Source organism: Haemaphysalis longicornis, unplaced genomic scaffold (assembly GCF_048455015.1).
Source record: "Haemaphysalis longicornis isolate Haplotype H1 unplaced genomic scaffold, Haemaphysalis longicornis Haplotype H1 scaffold_1, whole genome shotgun sequence".
NCBI classification, from domain to species: domain Eukaryota; kingdom Metazoa; phylum Arthropoda; class Arachnida; order Ixodida; family Ixodidae; genus Haemaphysalis; species Haemaphysalis longicornis.
In genome coordinates, this window is record NW_027526203.1 from 465,325,825 (window position 1) to 465,340,674 (window position 14,850).

At 49.0% G+C, this 14,850-nt stretch overlaps 1 protein-coding gene across 4 annotated transcripts in view; it reads left to right on the top strand.

The window, feature by feature from the left end:
• LOC144156196 (band 3 anion transport protein-like) overlaps positions 1 to 14,850 on the top strand; it is a 217,898-nt gene that overhangs the window by 27,355 nt on the left and 175,693 nt on the right. For 3 of the 4 annotated variants that reach the window (XM_077688066.1, XM_077688072.1, XM_077688068.1), the window contains exons 2-3: positions 6,863 to 6,976; positions 8,609 to 8,699. The gene's annotated coding sequence lies outside the window, so the exon portion shown is untranslated. The remainder of the gene's footprint in view (positions 1 to 6,862; positions 6,977 to 8,608; positions 8,700 to 14,850) is intronic. The other variant, XM_077688067.1, reaches the window with a different exon arrangement.

Sequence of the window (14,850 nt, forward strand, 5' to 3'; positions counted from 1 at the left end):
ACCGTTGCCATCCATACCTACCGGTTTTCGTAAGCGTCAAAAGAAAGTTGCATAATATCGATGGTATTGTGAACACGACACCTGAACAGAGACCATTGTCAAGGTACTGTGGTGTTGTAATAAGACGCCCTAGATGCGATTTCCTATACGATAGATTCCCTATACAATAGATTCCCTACAGTTGTCGAAGATGTGCATGTTTCAAGCGAGCGCTCACTTTCAGCAAGCTGACGACGTATTCGTTTCGGGCTACCGAATGCACAGATTTTCACGCCTTGTAAAGCAACAAATTGTTATGAATGCGTAATCATTCATTGCCGAGTGCCCCTTGCATCCGCGCGAAAATGCATTAATTGCGAAGTTGGGAGATCTGATCGTTCCATTCATGTCATTGTATATCATTGTAAAAGAAAAAAAAAACGAAAGAAATGTAACCAAATCGAAACATAAAGTCGTCCAATATGGGTATTGATCTGGCTACCATTGTCCGTCGCAGGGATCTAAAAATAAGAACTGAAAATGAAGTAGCGAAATCGTGAAGGTCTACACTAAAAAAAAAAAAAAAAGGTCGGCGCACTTACTAACAGAACACTAACCAGTTACTTGTCCCAGTATTGACTAGTTGCTTTTACTAACTGGTCATGCATGACCTAGTAAAAAGCTACGCGTAACAGTGTGGATCTGCTGAGTGCGCAGCGCGACATGGGCACATTCATCACGCACATATCACACGTGGACAATCAACAACTGAATTGATCAAGAAAGCCACTGGGATGCGCGAGGAGAGCGAGTATTACTTAGTTACCTTAGACATACATCTGCTCTCCTTGCTTTTATAGCCAGCAGCGGAAAGTTCCCTGAGAGAGTCGGTGGGCTTGTCGCAAAAATTAAATAGCGATAATTTTAGAATTATGCAGTGTAGTGTGAGCATATATAAGACAGCATGTGGATTCGCAAAAACTTTTTAATCGTGATTTGGTGTGGAAAAAGAGCTGTAGTTATTATGTTCAATAATTCATAGAATTTGTTACTTCAGTGAATGTTAGTATCAAACCAGCTGCAGTTACCAAGTGCACAGTCTAGACTAGTAACGGTTCCACACTTAGTGGTAGGACCTACGTACCGTATTTGGGGGTAGTAAACTCCGTGAGGAGTTTGTAAATACAGCCGTTACTACCCTTTTACGAACTTTTTTGTTAAGAGTGTACGTATTCTAGCACCCTCATGCGATTGATTCAAAGCAAAATATGTGCAGTGAATCCCCGTTGCATAACGAAACCCTCGATGCGAGAAAGTGACTTCGTTATAAACGGCAATTCGTTAAAAGCAAGGATGAGGTACTTGTGGAAAACTTTTAATAAAGCGAAACTAATAATGAACTCGCTAAGCTAAATGACAAAGGTCTCTCTGATCCGGCGCCCTCGCACGATGCACTAAAGAAAAAAGAAAAAGACGCTCCTCGGTTGAGAGAGAGAGAGAGAGAGAGAGAGAGAGAGAGAGAGAGAGAGAGAGAGAGAGAGAGAGAGAGAGAGAGAGAGAGAGAGAGAGAGAGAGAGAGAGAGAGAGAGAGAGAGAGAGAGAGAGAGAGAGAGAGAGAGAGAGAGAGAGAGAGAGAGAGAGAGAGAGAGAGAGAGAGAGAGAGAGAGAGAGAGATACTTTATTGTCATCCCTTTTAAACGAATGCACCGTACAAAAATGTGCGGTATCTTCGTCCCATCACACAGCGGTCAGGAACCCGTGGTCCCTGGCTGCGTCCTCTGCCAGTTGGATGGCAGCAGCTTGTATCTCGGGAAGAGAGCTGAGCAGTGCGGCCTCCCACTGTTCACTACTTATATGTATTACTTGTTTAAAGGCCCGTGGTTTATTGGGGCATTGCCAGACCATATGTTGTAGTGTGGCTGCTGCAATGTTGCACCACTTGCATCTGTCCGTGTACCTATCCGGATAGCTGCGGTGGCGCAGGGCGGGGTGAGGGGACGTATTTGGTGTGCGTTTTTCTTGTTACGCGAGAAAAAGGTACAGTCTTTGTCAAAATTTTGTGGGCCACGGGAACCGTGGCAGCAGCAGGCGCGCGGCCGAGCAGGGGCGCTGCACTTTCCGCTGTTGGCTGGTTGCGCGGCTAAAGAGAGTGAGGGAACTTTCGCACTTCCCTTCGTAGTATGGCTGGCGCGATAAGTGCAGCGGGGCCGGGTTCTCAGACCAGGCTCCCGTCGCTTCAGCGCACGTACTTTGCGCAGCGCTTGTCGCGCCGGACACAATACAAAAGCAAGAGCAAAAGTTCCCCTCGCTCTCTTTAGCTGCGCAACCAGCCGACAGTGGCAAGCGCAGCGCCCCTGCACGGCCGCGCGCCTGCTCCGGCCACGGTCACCGTGGCCCACAAAATTTTGACAAAGACTGTACAACCAGAGTCCTTCGATGCTCTGGTACAATCATGCACCAGCTATGGCCCGCAGGTGATCCGAGACTGGCGTCATCTCCCGTCTATGCCTGGGGCGCCGTTGTTTCTTGGGAGACGTTTATCAACCTGTCAAGGGCGCTCCAGTCATCTTCCCGGAAGGAGGGGGGTACGAAAGCAGATAAATGGGCTACCTTCGAAGGTTGGGCCATGATAGGCAGGCACCTTGCACGGCTTGCGGCTGATTATATCGGGCCGGTGCCCTTCACATCACTCAGATTTGTTGTTTTGGAGCCGCAGCCCTTGGTGCACTCGTTAGGAGTGATTAGATTACGTTGCGCCGATGTTTACGCGCGTCTCTCCGCACCTCAAAGGGTTTGACGCTGGAGCTATTAGAACTGTTGAGGATGCAAGGAGGTCGACACTTTCGTTGTGAGTTCTGATCTGGGAGAAATGCTGTGTATTTATATTACAAAAAAAAAAGCGAGAAGAACGACTGTGTTAAAACCGCGCCGTATTACAGCGCTTCATGCTGTCTTTAATTCATTTACGCTGTGGACAGTCCCGGCATTCATACGTGCACAACAAATTGGACTTTTCAAGCCCTGCAGGCTGCGCCTCACAACCAGAGAGAGCACATCACTGATGATCAATGATGGTGCACGCTCTGTTTGGCAACTGTACTAACATGCTATGCATTTACATAAAAGCGAGGTTTCGCGAAATGAAAAAAAAAGGATTTCAGAATCTCCCTTCCAAATGGGGACTGTCGGATAAATGCTGTACACCGAGCCCCTTTAGGGTCGACTTTACTACTGCGCACACATGCATTGCTGAGAAGACATGTTTATGGGAACTGCAATCAGCCTGATGTGAGTTCATGAAGGCCTTGTCCCTCAGTTCATTCAATAAATAAGACTCCATGCTTCCCTAGAAAGCGCTGCACACCAACTCCCTTTAAAGTCGGCTTCACTATCATACAAAAATGCATTGATGGAGAGAAATTTTGGTGGAAACATGAACGGTCGTGTACATAAATGTCGTGGCCCTAGGGCCCTTTATAATGAGCACTATGTTATGCGGCAAAAGTGACATGTCAAGCGTTACAGCCTGACCGACGAGTTTCCTCCCCGAGTCTGCATAGAAATGCTTTTAAGAATTTAACATTTCGCTTCCAAAATCTCTCCTATCTCCATCTGCGTTAAGACTAGTCCCTGGTAGAACCTCGTAACTGAGGTAATCGGAAATTCAGCTAAGGTAGAATTTCTTTTAATCTCGAAGAAATCGTTTTATTTCCACTCGTTTATGTCGAAAGCTTTTGGTAGCTACATAACGCGACATCGCGCGTGCGAAAATCTGGAAGCGCACAATCTTTGGGTGGTACAGTCGGGGACTTAATTTTGCAGACCACGCGAGCGCGTGGCAAAAGCCACCGATGCGCGCTCTGGAGGCCCGGCGCCTGTTGTCGAGACCTGCGCGGCGCGCATGCGCATCCTGTTTTACTCGCAGGCACGACTATTTTCGCGCTTCCTGCAGCGGTGTTGCGATAGTCACTCAAGCACCGCATAGCGACGCCTTTGTAGCATTCCTTTCTTCCCGATGGCACATTTGGGGCATAACGTGACGATTTCGAAGGCGTTGGTGCAAGTGCTCCTCGCGTCCTGATTAACACTTGCGCCGAATGCTTTATTTGCTTGTTTGTTGCTTTATTATTGATAGACGATGAGACTAGTGGCTTGCGTACGGCGTCCCCGAATGAAGCGCGTATGAAGCAGTCTCACGGCACCGCGCTACCGACGACGAAATGCCAGCTATATGAATATCGAACCTTTATTCACCTTGTTTATTTTGTAGCTTGGCCACTGAACATATATTTCAGCTCACTCTCCGCTGCCCATAAAGTAGGCGATTTGCAAGTTTTATAAAATAAATCCTCTTTTATTTTTAATGTTTACTTCCTTACTTAAAAATGATTGAAAGACATACTCATTTTAATTATCTGTTCGTTCTGCGCATCGGCATTATTCAAAACGGCACCTCGGGTTCCCATCGCACAATGCCATAACATTATTCGCTACTTTTCGCCGTAATACTGATCGCTACTTAGGGCCTTCCGAATGTTTGTGCCATTAATGAACGGATGTTCAACCACTGAAAAACAATCAGCCTGTCCTCCGGTTTTGTTGTTAATGTTGTCCTTCCGCTCCGCTGGGCATCTGCAAGGTGGCCCTTTTCTAATGGCGGCGAAAAGCGAAAATGCTCAAGTGTGTGCGGGATTTCGGCGCATGTTAAATATCCCCAGGTATTCAAAATTAATCCGGAGCTTTCAACTACGGCGCGCCTAATCGCCTGTGTAGTATCGGTGCGTTAAAACCTCATAATGAATCAATGCTAGCCGACCTTTAAGAACGGCTCGGGCCTTGGAAGCAATTCATCCCAGTAAGCATGAATTCCTGGGATAACAGAATGTCTTGGTCTATTAGTAAGCCGGCAAACTTCCCTTTGAGAAACGGCTTCTCAAAGGTAGCGAATAATTTTGCGGCATTCAATGGGAACCCGAGGTGCCATTTTTACGAATGCGATGAGCAGAGCGAACAGACAATTTATGTGACTAAGTATTTTTATAATTTAATGTAATTAACTAGGCAGCAACAACACCGAAATATTTTATTTTATAAAACTTGCAAATCGCCTACTTTATGGGCAGCGGAGAGTGAGCTGAAATATATGTTCAGTGGCCAAATTACAAAATAAACAAGGTGTATAATGGTTCGCTATTCATATAGCTCGCATTTCGTCGTCGGTAGCGCGGTACCGTAAGACTCCTTCGAACGCGCTTCATTCGGCGACGCCATTCGCAAGCCGCTTGTCTCATCGTCTATCAACGATAAAGCACCAAACAAACAAATAAAGCATTCCGCGCAAGTGTTTATCAGGACGCGAGGAGCACCTGCGACAAAGCCCTCGCAATCGTCACGTTATGCCCCAAATGTGCCATCGGGAAGAAAGGAATGCTACAAAGGCGTCGCTATGCGGTGCTTGAGTGACCATTGGCAGCACCGCTGCAGGAAGGGAGAAATTCGGTGTGCCTGCGAGTAAAACAGGCTGCGCATTCGCGCCGCGCTGGTCTCGACAACAGGCGCCGGGCCTCCAGAGCGCGCATCGGTGGCTTTTGCCACGCGCTCGCGTGGTCTGCAAAATAAGTTCCCCGACTGTACGTGGGCACTCAGTATAAAACTGAAAGCCTGAGGCTGAGAAAGCTGCTGTAATGTATCAGAAAGGCAAACGTTTTGACTTAGCATCTACAGGTGTACGCAATGACACGTGCGTCCCAACTTTCGCGGACAGCTTAGTTGCGTCCAGCCCACAGGTTCCACTTCTCGTCCTTTATTTCTTTCTTAAGCCATTCGGAGCAACCGCGACGCCGCACCACAGCCCGCCAATGCTCACTGTATCCCAAAAGCCAACGACACTTAATCTGTGCTGTAAGACCTTTGCAGCTGCGCCTCGGTTCCGAAAACAGCAGGTAATTGGCGCGGCAGTTGAATGTGCTTTGTCGTCGTGATGTGCACGGGAATTGGTGTTTCGCTGAAGAAGAAGGTGCTCGATAAGTATCCCTGCAGAGCCCGGGAGGGTCTCGCCGCTATTTTCAGCGACATCGAGATTGGGCTTCGCGTTTTTGGTGCTTCTTGCACCCATATCGAGGACGGTTTTAAGACTCTTAAGTCATTGGGGCCTCGATGGATATACCTTTACGGACCTCGATCTGTGTAGTTCATTGAGCAATGCGAGAAGAATGATCGTAGAAATTTTAAAGCTACAATTTACGTGCTTTTTCTAACAAGGGCCTCCCGCAACAGAATGCTTTCTGTTGTGCTGGTGAGCACGAGGTAGCGGGTTCGATTCCCGACCGCGGCGGCCGCTTTTCTGATGGAGGCGAAAAGCAAAAACGCCCGTGTGTACGATATTTCGGTGGACGTTAAAGATCCCCAGGTGGTCAATATCAATCCGGAGCCCTCCACTACGGTGCACCTCAGCGCCTGCGTTGCATCGGCGCGTTAGACCCTTCAATCAATCAATCAATCAATCAATCAATCAATCAATCAATCAATCAATCAATCAATCAATCAATCAATCAATCAATCAGTCAGTCAGTCAGAATGCTTTCTGTGACACGTTTAACAATAGAGTGCAGTGTAGAAACCAGTCCTATGGTGCATTCTACTCTTGGTCTAGTTTGGAAATAAAAGCTATTCATTGACCTTGTACACATACTGTTTAATCTATGGATCGTCAAGGGTGACCTGAACTGCACTGCTGTACGCTGGAAACCCACTGGGCCCTTGGGCATTCAGTGCCGCCAAAGCGATTAGTGCCCGATCCAGCATTTATTTTACGCGCCGTTTAGTGTGCACCAAAGTGTCGCTCATACGCTGGCGTGTGCATTTCGCCTTCTTTCCAATGTAGCTAGCTGCCTGCGGCCGACGAACGAGTCCACGATCGAGGTCCGAACCTACAACGTCCCACCGGTTGGTCCACGGCTGCGAGCGACGGGGATAGCGACGGAGTCGTTTGGCGCTTGTGAGTACCCGCCTCCGTGTACAAAGCATGTCTATCGTTGGCAGCATTGCGTGTGTCCTGTCGCAGTACAGGAAAATCCGAAGCCCTTAAACGCTTCTGCTCCTGCCGTGCTCAGTTCTGTTTCGGAACATGTCACTGAAGTCGTTCGCTCGGTGCTGCCTTCGCGGAATAATAATAAAAAAAATGAATGCACGATTTCAAGGAGGTCATTGTGTCCCCCACGCTCCATTCACGTGACTGCACCTTGCCGTGGAGCACGCTGGGGCGGCAGCTCGTCCGTCACGTCTGCCCAACTCCACCCAAAGCTGCTCGAGGTGCTTCGCTGCGAAGATAGCGCGCAATCGATTCGGGCCGCCGCGCAATATGCTTACGTTGATGGCACCGCCGTCGCCCCTTTCATCCCGTTTGAGCGCGGCGCTTTGGCTGAGCTGCCTCTCCTCCCCCACCCGTTATTCTGCCAGGCTACAGAGGCAGGAGAAAAACCGAGCAATGAGGGCTTGTAGTGAACTCTGGTCAGCCGGATGCATGTCCTTGTGGTGGGCGCCAACAGTGCCCCGTATACGTTGTCATGTCTGTCCAGACGTAGCGAGACACCTGCTTCCCCTGTCGCATCATTGGGCTTCCGGAGGGTCTTTATTCAGTGTCAAAGGGGCCGCCGCTCTTTGTTGATGTTGAAGCCGTGTGGCTGCTTGCATCTCGCTTAGCAAACACTCCCGTGACGTGGCCACTTATCTGGCAAGAATGCAGTCACTATGCGCCACAAACACAGGGGCACGTGCATGCGTCAAACTTCGACAGCTGTGCTTATCCTGCGGCCCTCGCGCGATCGTCATTGGGCCCAAAGCCTCGAAGCTGCTGCGTGCTTTATGTGCGGCGCTGCCAATCTGTATCAATAGGAATATCGGCGAGCTTTTGCCACTTGCTCTTTGGTTGGTGGCGCACGACTGTTTTACGCGCATTTACTGTGCATTCCCTGCTCGGGAAGCCTAGGAGGCTTTCTGCATAAACGGTGTGTGCTTAGCGCCACAGGCGTGAATCTGCCCTTGAGGAGTTTAAAATGGCGGTAATAATTTTTAGTCTCAGTAATACTGTAATTGGGAGTGCGCAGCTGGGTCTTCAAACCCTTGACCTCGCATATAGACAAGCTTGAAAAGTTTGCCAGCTGTTTCTAATAAGCATTTTATTTGTATCAGCTGCTCTGCTGGCTTCTCGCCCCACCCCTCTCTTTCTCTCTCTCAAAAAAAAAATGGAATGGCTGAGACTTTGATCAAAAGAATTATGAGGAGCTTTAATCGTTCTTGTGAAAATAAAATATTTCGTGTTAGTATGCATTTCTCTAATTCACGAAAACAATGCGTGAACTCGTTCCTAATAATCTGTTTCTTGCTACTTTATTCTAACTTGTAGGCTGGGGCTTTTTGAACTTGTTTGGTAGTTTATTCTTGTTTGGTAGGACTAATTTCACAAAGGATTGTTGTCATCGGTTCCAAGCCGAAGTGAGACTAGACAAGCTATACATTGAATTGGGATCGTGTTCCCGTCTTTTCGTGACCAGCTTGGGGAAAAATGGTGACGGTAGCTGCTGCTTGACCTATATTTAGTGCTCGATGTTCTTGTTTTCACCTCCTTTAGACTGCGCTGAGCGAATTGTCGGGCGCTCGGTGTACACTGAAGCGAAATTCTTGGTCGTGGTCAGCAGACGGAAGCTCCGAAAGCAACTTAGGTAAGCAACCGCCTTGGCCATTTCCCGAGCTGAAAGGCTTTCTCGGAACGTGCTCCTATTCTGCGCCTCGTTCCCTGTGTTGCGGTTTGAAAGCACGCTTTGTCTCGGTCGGTCGATAATCCCTCCGGCGTGTATTGTTGACGTTTTAGGGGCCGCAAAGGTGTTGCTCGCATTCGAGCCGCGCGCAGTAATCGCAGCCGGCTAGCGCGTCAATGGGCGACTCCCAGCGAGCGTTGGCCGTGACTCAATGCACTCGCTAGTCATGGAGTCCGAATGTTGGGGCCTTATCTGCGCGCACCAGAGGCGGATGCTCCCTTCGAAGGTGCGCGCGGACTGGAGGAATTGGTGTACGTGTGTGTAATACAGCGGTCGCAAGAGAAGTATGCTTCTGACGTTTTATGTTTCAGGAGTTTGTGTGCCGATGTTTACTTTAACTTGTGGCTAATATGAGCTATAACGGGCTTGGGTAGAATTATTCCGCATCTTGATCTGCCGTTATCTGAATTGGCGGACAAAAGAAAAGGAAAACAAAATATTTTGTCTTTGCCTGCTTCAATGTAAACTACGTTAAGTGGTAGCATTCTAACGATACTTTGCAGAATAGGGGGCCCAGCCGTGCGAACACGGCGTAGGGCAGCGTTCCAACACTCCACCTAGTGAGCGCAGAGTTACACGCATCACGCTGCTGCAGAGTTTGTCCAATGGCGCCCAAGCCATGAGCAACTCCGCCTTTTTCTTTGAGGGAGCGTGCCGTATTGGTCGATTTCACATAAAGGTTCGCGCGGCCGTTGACAAAGCTTACTATAATACCAATAGGTCTTAGTCTGACCGGAAATAGTCTCTCTCTCTCTCTCTCTCTCTCTCTCTCTCTCTCTCTCTCTCTCTCTCTCTCTCTCTCTCTCTCTCTCTCTCTGTGAGGAGGGAGGCGAAAGGGGGTGTAATTGAGTAGGGCGAGGTAATATATTTACACAGACCAATTCTCTTTTTTCTTTATTGGCACTTTAAGCGGCTGTTCACAATATGGGGAAAGATCGTGACGTAGGCCGGAGACCCCCCCTTCCGAAAAAAATGGGGTACACTGCAGAATAAAGGTTTCTGTTAAAATATTTTAAAGCACACTAGTGTACCCCTTCATATCAAACTGCATCGAGTTCGGTGAACCGACTTAACCACAACATTATATACGACACTGAATGGATTGAATGCGCCAAGCTCATGAGGGTCTGCGCACTACTGTTTCTGTGGAGACGTGTCAGGTATCCTGGTGCCTGTTCGGCGCCAAGAGACCTGACACGTCTCCACAGAAACAGCAGCGCACCGACCTTTAAGAGGTTAGCGCACTGAATCCGTTGAGTGTCGTATATAAACTGTGAGGGTTCGGTGGTTTTGTGATGCAAAATAGTATTGCCTGGGCTGAGTACGCGTCATATTGGAACAGGTGCTGCCCTATATGCGAGTCGGGATGTGGGAACAGTGCGACCTACGTGCCGAATTGTGTGTCGGCTCTATCAAATTCGTTGCCTGTTAGTTTCAGATGTATTGATGTGTTTCCTTTGTTGTTGATTGGAACGCAGAGCAGTTTAATCCAACCTTCCTCCGGTTCGCAGATTTCGTGAGCGCAGATGAAAAAGCGAACTTTGTCCCGTTCAGAAGGACTGCACCTCCTATTCCGAGCAACGTCGACTGAGTTGGAAGGAAGACAAAAAAAAAAAAAAAAAACGTTCTCGGTCATTTAGCTGCCGTTATGCGGGGGCCCGGAATTCACTTCATAACGGAGCTGTGCTGTCTTTGTGCGCTGCTCTTTTTTTATTGGTCCTTTAGGGTTCCCATCTGTGCGTCGGAAGCCGGGCGTCGACGGGTGCCAGGCCATAAACGACGATATCGGCCATAACGGGGGGAGCACTTTCGTGTTAGTGCCGCTGCTGCAGTAGTTCGGGCGATCAGGCCACGTGGTTTCAGTACCCCTTCCCCCTTCTTTTTTCCCGCCTACTGCTTCTTCTGCCCTCACATTGTGTGTACAGGGTCAGCAGGCCGCCCGCGACGGACGCGAGAGTAGTGCGCCGACGAGAGCGGAAAACGAGTTTTAAAGCGACCTTTTGGCCTTACGTTTTTTCCTGTCTTGAGATGGAGGTAAAGTGGGGGCTTCGCATTTGTACCTTGTATTGAATTCGTGATTTTCTTCGAATCGCGAAAATCGAAGAGACTCATGTTGCACTGTTTAGATTGTTTTGCTGTCTACGCGCGGGATCACGCCCGTATATCGAGATTTCGGCGCACGTTGAAGATCTCCAGGTGGCCAAGATTAAACCGGAGCCCTCCACTACGGCGCGCCTCATAGTCCAGGTGTTGCTGCGGCGCGTTAAATCCCAAAATATGAACATTTTCAGGTACGACCGCAACCTTAGGATTTGTGGCCTCTGTGGCGTCAGCGATATGTGCAAGCTTGGTTCCAATCGGTGGTCGTCGACAGCACAATTGAATCGATGTTCGCAGCTGTTGGTAAAGTCCTTCCTGGTTTCGCCCAACTAAACTTCGACACCGCCATTGTTTCGATTCCGTTGAGTAACAGCAGTTTTGTCCACGCTGCCGCAAACTGCAAACGCGCTGCCCTGAGGATGCAGGCACCGCTTGGTGTTAAAGGAGCCATGAAGAGAAAATTCGAAAGATTGCCTCGTTAGAACCATAACGACACCACTTATAACGCAAACTTCGCTCAAATAAGCTACATAATTAGGAAACAAGGAAATGACCATGCGACCCACCAGCTCATTTTTCGCAACAGAACCTATGATGTCACTCGAGAATGCTCTGCGATTGGCGGAGGCCGGCAAAAGCAAACGCATGTTAGGCAGGGCTTACAGTTTGCATAGCGAGCTAAATGCCCGTGAAACATACTGGACATTCTTTTTATGACAAAGAACGGTGGAGTAAACGGTTGAAGTTCCGAACGAACACGCAAGCGTGTGCGCCAATGCGTACGAAACTACCGCCAGCCGAACTCGACATCTCGCCGTCGCCACCGTCGCGCAGACGAATTTTCGGGTACAAGGCTCTTCGGGGCCAACGAACCGTCCCAGCACGCACAGCCGCGACCTTGCTTGGTATCGTAATCCCTTCACAGGAGGTTGGCCGTCATATCGCCAACCAGCAAAGGTAAAAATAGAAACAAGGGGAGTAAGGAACACAGAGCAGCAACGAGATAGTGCCACTCGTCGCACAGGCTTGCTGCTGTCGTTACGAGCTTGTCAACGTTCTTAGATTAGGTTGGAGCTTGTTTACAGTTTACAACCACTGAAAACTTCAGTTTGTTCGAGTACTTTACAATGAAATTTCCATGCTGTGTTTTGAAATGCCCATGTAGTACGGGCAAATCGTCGAGGGAGTGCGACATCCCCGCCGGTGAGATCTCCTTTCATGTGCTGCCCAACGACGAACCTCGGCGAAGCAAGTGGCTACGTTTTGTGAACTTTGCAAACGGAGGAGAAAGAGAGCTAAAGGAAGTACGAGTGTGCTCGCTTCATTTCCGAGGCAGGGACCCGGACATGCTGGCGCTCGTCGCCGACTTCGTCAAAAGCGCTCTGACCTTGGGGAAAAAAATTGCCGTACACACCGCGCATTGACGCTCGAATCTTTCTGGTCGGAGCAGAGAGCTCGAGCGAACGGCTTTCCATGCACGATACCGGCCAACTGGCATAAGCGATACTGCTACTGAAATTGAAAATACGGCACATACGTACCAGTCTGTATTCGTCCGTCGCGACGGGGCTGACGAGGCAGCGGTGCCGACGGCTGGGCGTTCGTCTGTTGTGGCTATCGCGGAATGGTCGCTTTCCCGTCCACCGCGTATCCCACAACTCTTGCCGCTCGTGCACTTAGAAGCATTGAGCGTTCAAGTGGTGTGAGGTTGTTAAATGCAAGCCCGAGCTCCTCGGCGAGAGTTTTGTTCTCCGGATCAGGCGATTCCATGACTAGGGCTGCGGGTGCACTAGGTTTTACTAGTATTTTTAAAATGGCCGCCGTCTCGGTCGACTCCCGCGTGTGGGTGCTATATGGAGTCGACATACTAAGTATCTATTTCATGGACCGGCTCGTATGACGCCATTGTTCACGTGACGAAATGTGCAATTTTAGCGGGAGATTTAAAATTTTGGCTTAAATTGCCTTATTTCTCAGTGAATAACACATCGTTTGCTTCTGGGAAAGCGCTTGGGGTACTATGAAACACCTAATCTTTCGAATAAAACAAAAACTTGTGTTTTCTCTTCATGGCTCCTTTAAAGGGCGCTCCTCTGGATTCGATTCCAGGCCGCATGTACTGGCCCGGTGGGGCAAAGATCCAAAGAGTAGTCGCCTTGCTGAATTGGTCTCGGCTCAAATAGCTGGTGGAATGGACTAGCTCCCGAGTTGGTGGCCGTGTGTGAGCATACCCAAACAACGTCCAGCTCACGACTAAAAGATAACCGTCCTTCCGAAATAGCAGTGGTAGCAAGTAATTTAACAAAACTTGTTGGGGGGCGGGGCTAGTTGGTTAATGATTCTTAAAAATGTTTAGCGCAAAAAACCAAAGATGGTACTCAATAAAGGAGACGGGGCAAGCGCTCGTCCTGTCTCCTTTCTTGTGGTTTTTTGGGCTAAACATTTTTAAGAAGCAGTAGTGAGCTTGATTAAATTTTTCATGCTGAAGGATTATTTTTGGTGAGGAGTCGTCAAACGATATCTTTTAGTGTAGACACATTAGAACCAGTTTTTCGAACTGTTTCCTGCAATCGTGTGCACCACGACTTAGTCACGAAAGACCGCGCGCAAAACAACGCCACTCCAGAAGAGGCGGGGTTCGGAAACTATGCTCGTCCCGGTTCACACGCATTCCTGTGCAAAAGCTTCCAGAAAATGCGAGCTTTCCTACGCACCTGATTGGCTCAACCAGGGTGCGGCGTTCAACCTCCATGCCGTGGCTTTATTTATGTATCTGTGAACAGCGCTAAAAAAAGACGCCGTCAATACGTCAACGGGGCAAGGCGCTGTGCCGTCTACGCCTTGCCTGCGTCTTTTTTTTTTTTTTTTTTTTTTTTTGCACTGTCCGAAAAATGAATTACCAACACGCTCAAGCTTATACTTTAGCCGATGGAACGTGTACTTCTAATGAACAGGTTATCAGTTCTAGTGTGCACGCCTAGATGTGTACAGGTTCTCTCTCTCTCTCTCTCTCTCTCTCTCTCTCTCTCTCTCTCTCTCTCTCTCTCTCTCTCTCTCTCTCTCTCTCTCTCTCTCTCTCTTTTTTATGCTGTACAGAGAAAGTCTAATGGTCTGCACAATGTTACTGATGCTCATCATAGGACTGTTCGGTAATACTGTCCGATTCCTTTCATTCATAAGCGCTGCGGTCGTTGCATTTTTGCCCGCAATTAAACATCGTGAGCTGGTGGAAAGCAGTTTGCACGGGAATGAAAATTCGGCGTTCGAGCTGTTTTACACCATATGGGTACCAACCATTTCACCATCTGGGCTAGAAGTATGAGCTAAACTCGGCATTTCAAAAAAAACAAAAAAAAATCTTGCAGAAAGCTTTCCTTGGTTCTCCAATACATGCGTGGCGCACAAAACGGTCGTGTTTCCGACATCTTGGCGCGTCTTCAGGTGAGTTCGACAGCCATTCGTCGACGTCTACTACGGCACGCTTCACGGGCTGCGTGGTTCTTTGAGGCAGAAAGTTCCAACCATCGGAACGCGCACCAGCGGCAAGCGACGCCGAGGTGTGCTGCCTAGTATTTTTTCTTCCTTGGCGCCACTGCGCACCGACTGCGCTCCCGGCCGTTGTGGTGCGGTATCGAGTGGCCGCACAAGGGCGAAGTAATATGAATGCGCCTAGGAAACGTACATACAGCGCCAACAGGAAAAGGGGCGATGCGTATGTGGGTGCGCGTAAATGCGGAGGAAGCACTGAAAGTGGACTTGTGTCTGGGCATCTAGGTGTCCGGTCGAATTAGCGCCTCGCCTAGTGGTCGTGTAGTAGTCGAAAGCCAGTGGAGGTGGAGGAGGAATGAGAATAGGCGGTGGTGAGGTGAATGGGGGAGGTAGATGGCGAGAGGGGAAGTTTCGGAAGAGAGGGATGAGAAGGGGGCCTACGGGATAGAGAGCGAATGCAAGGTGG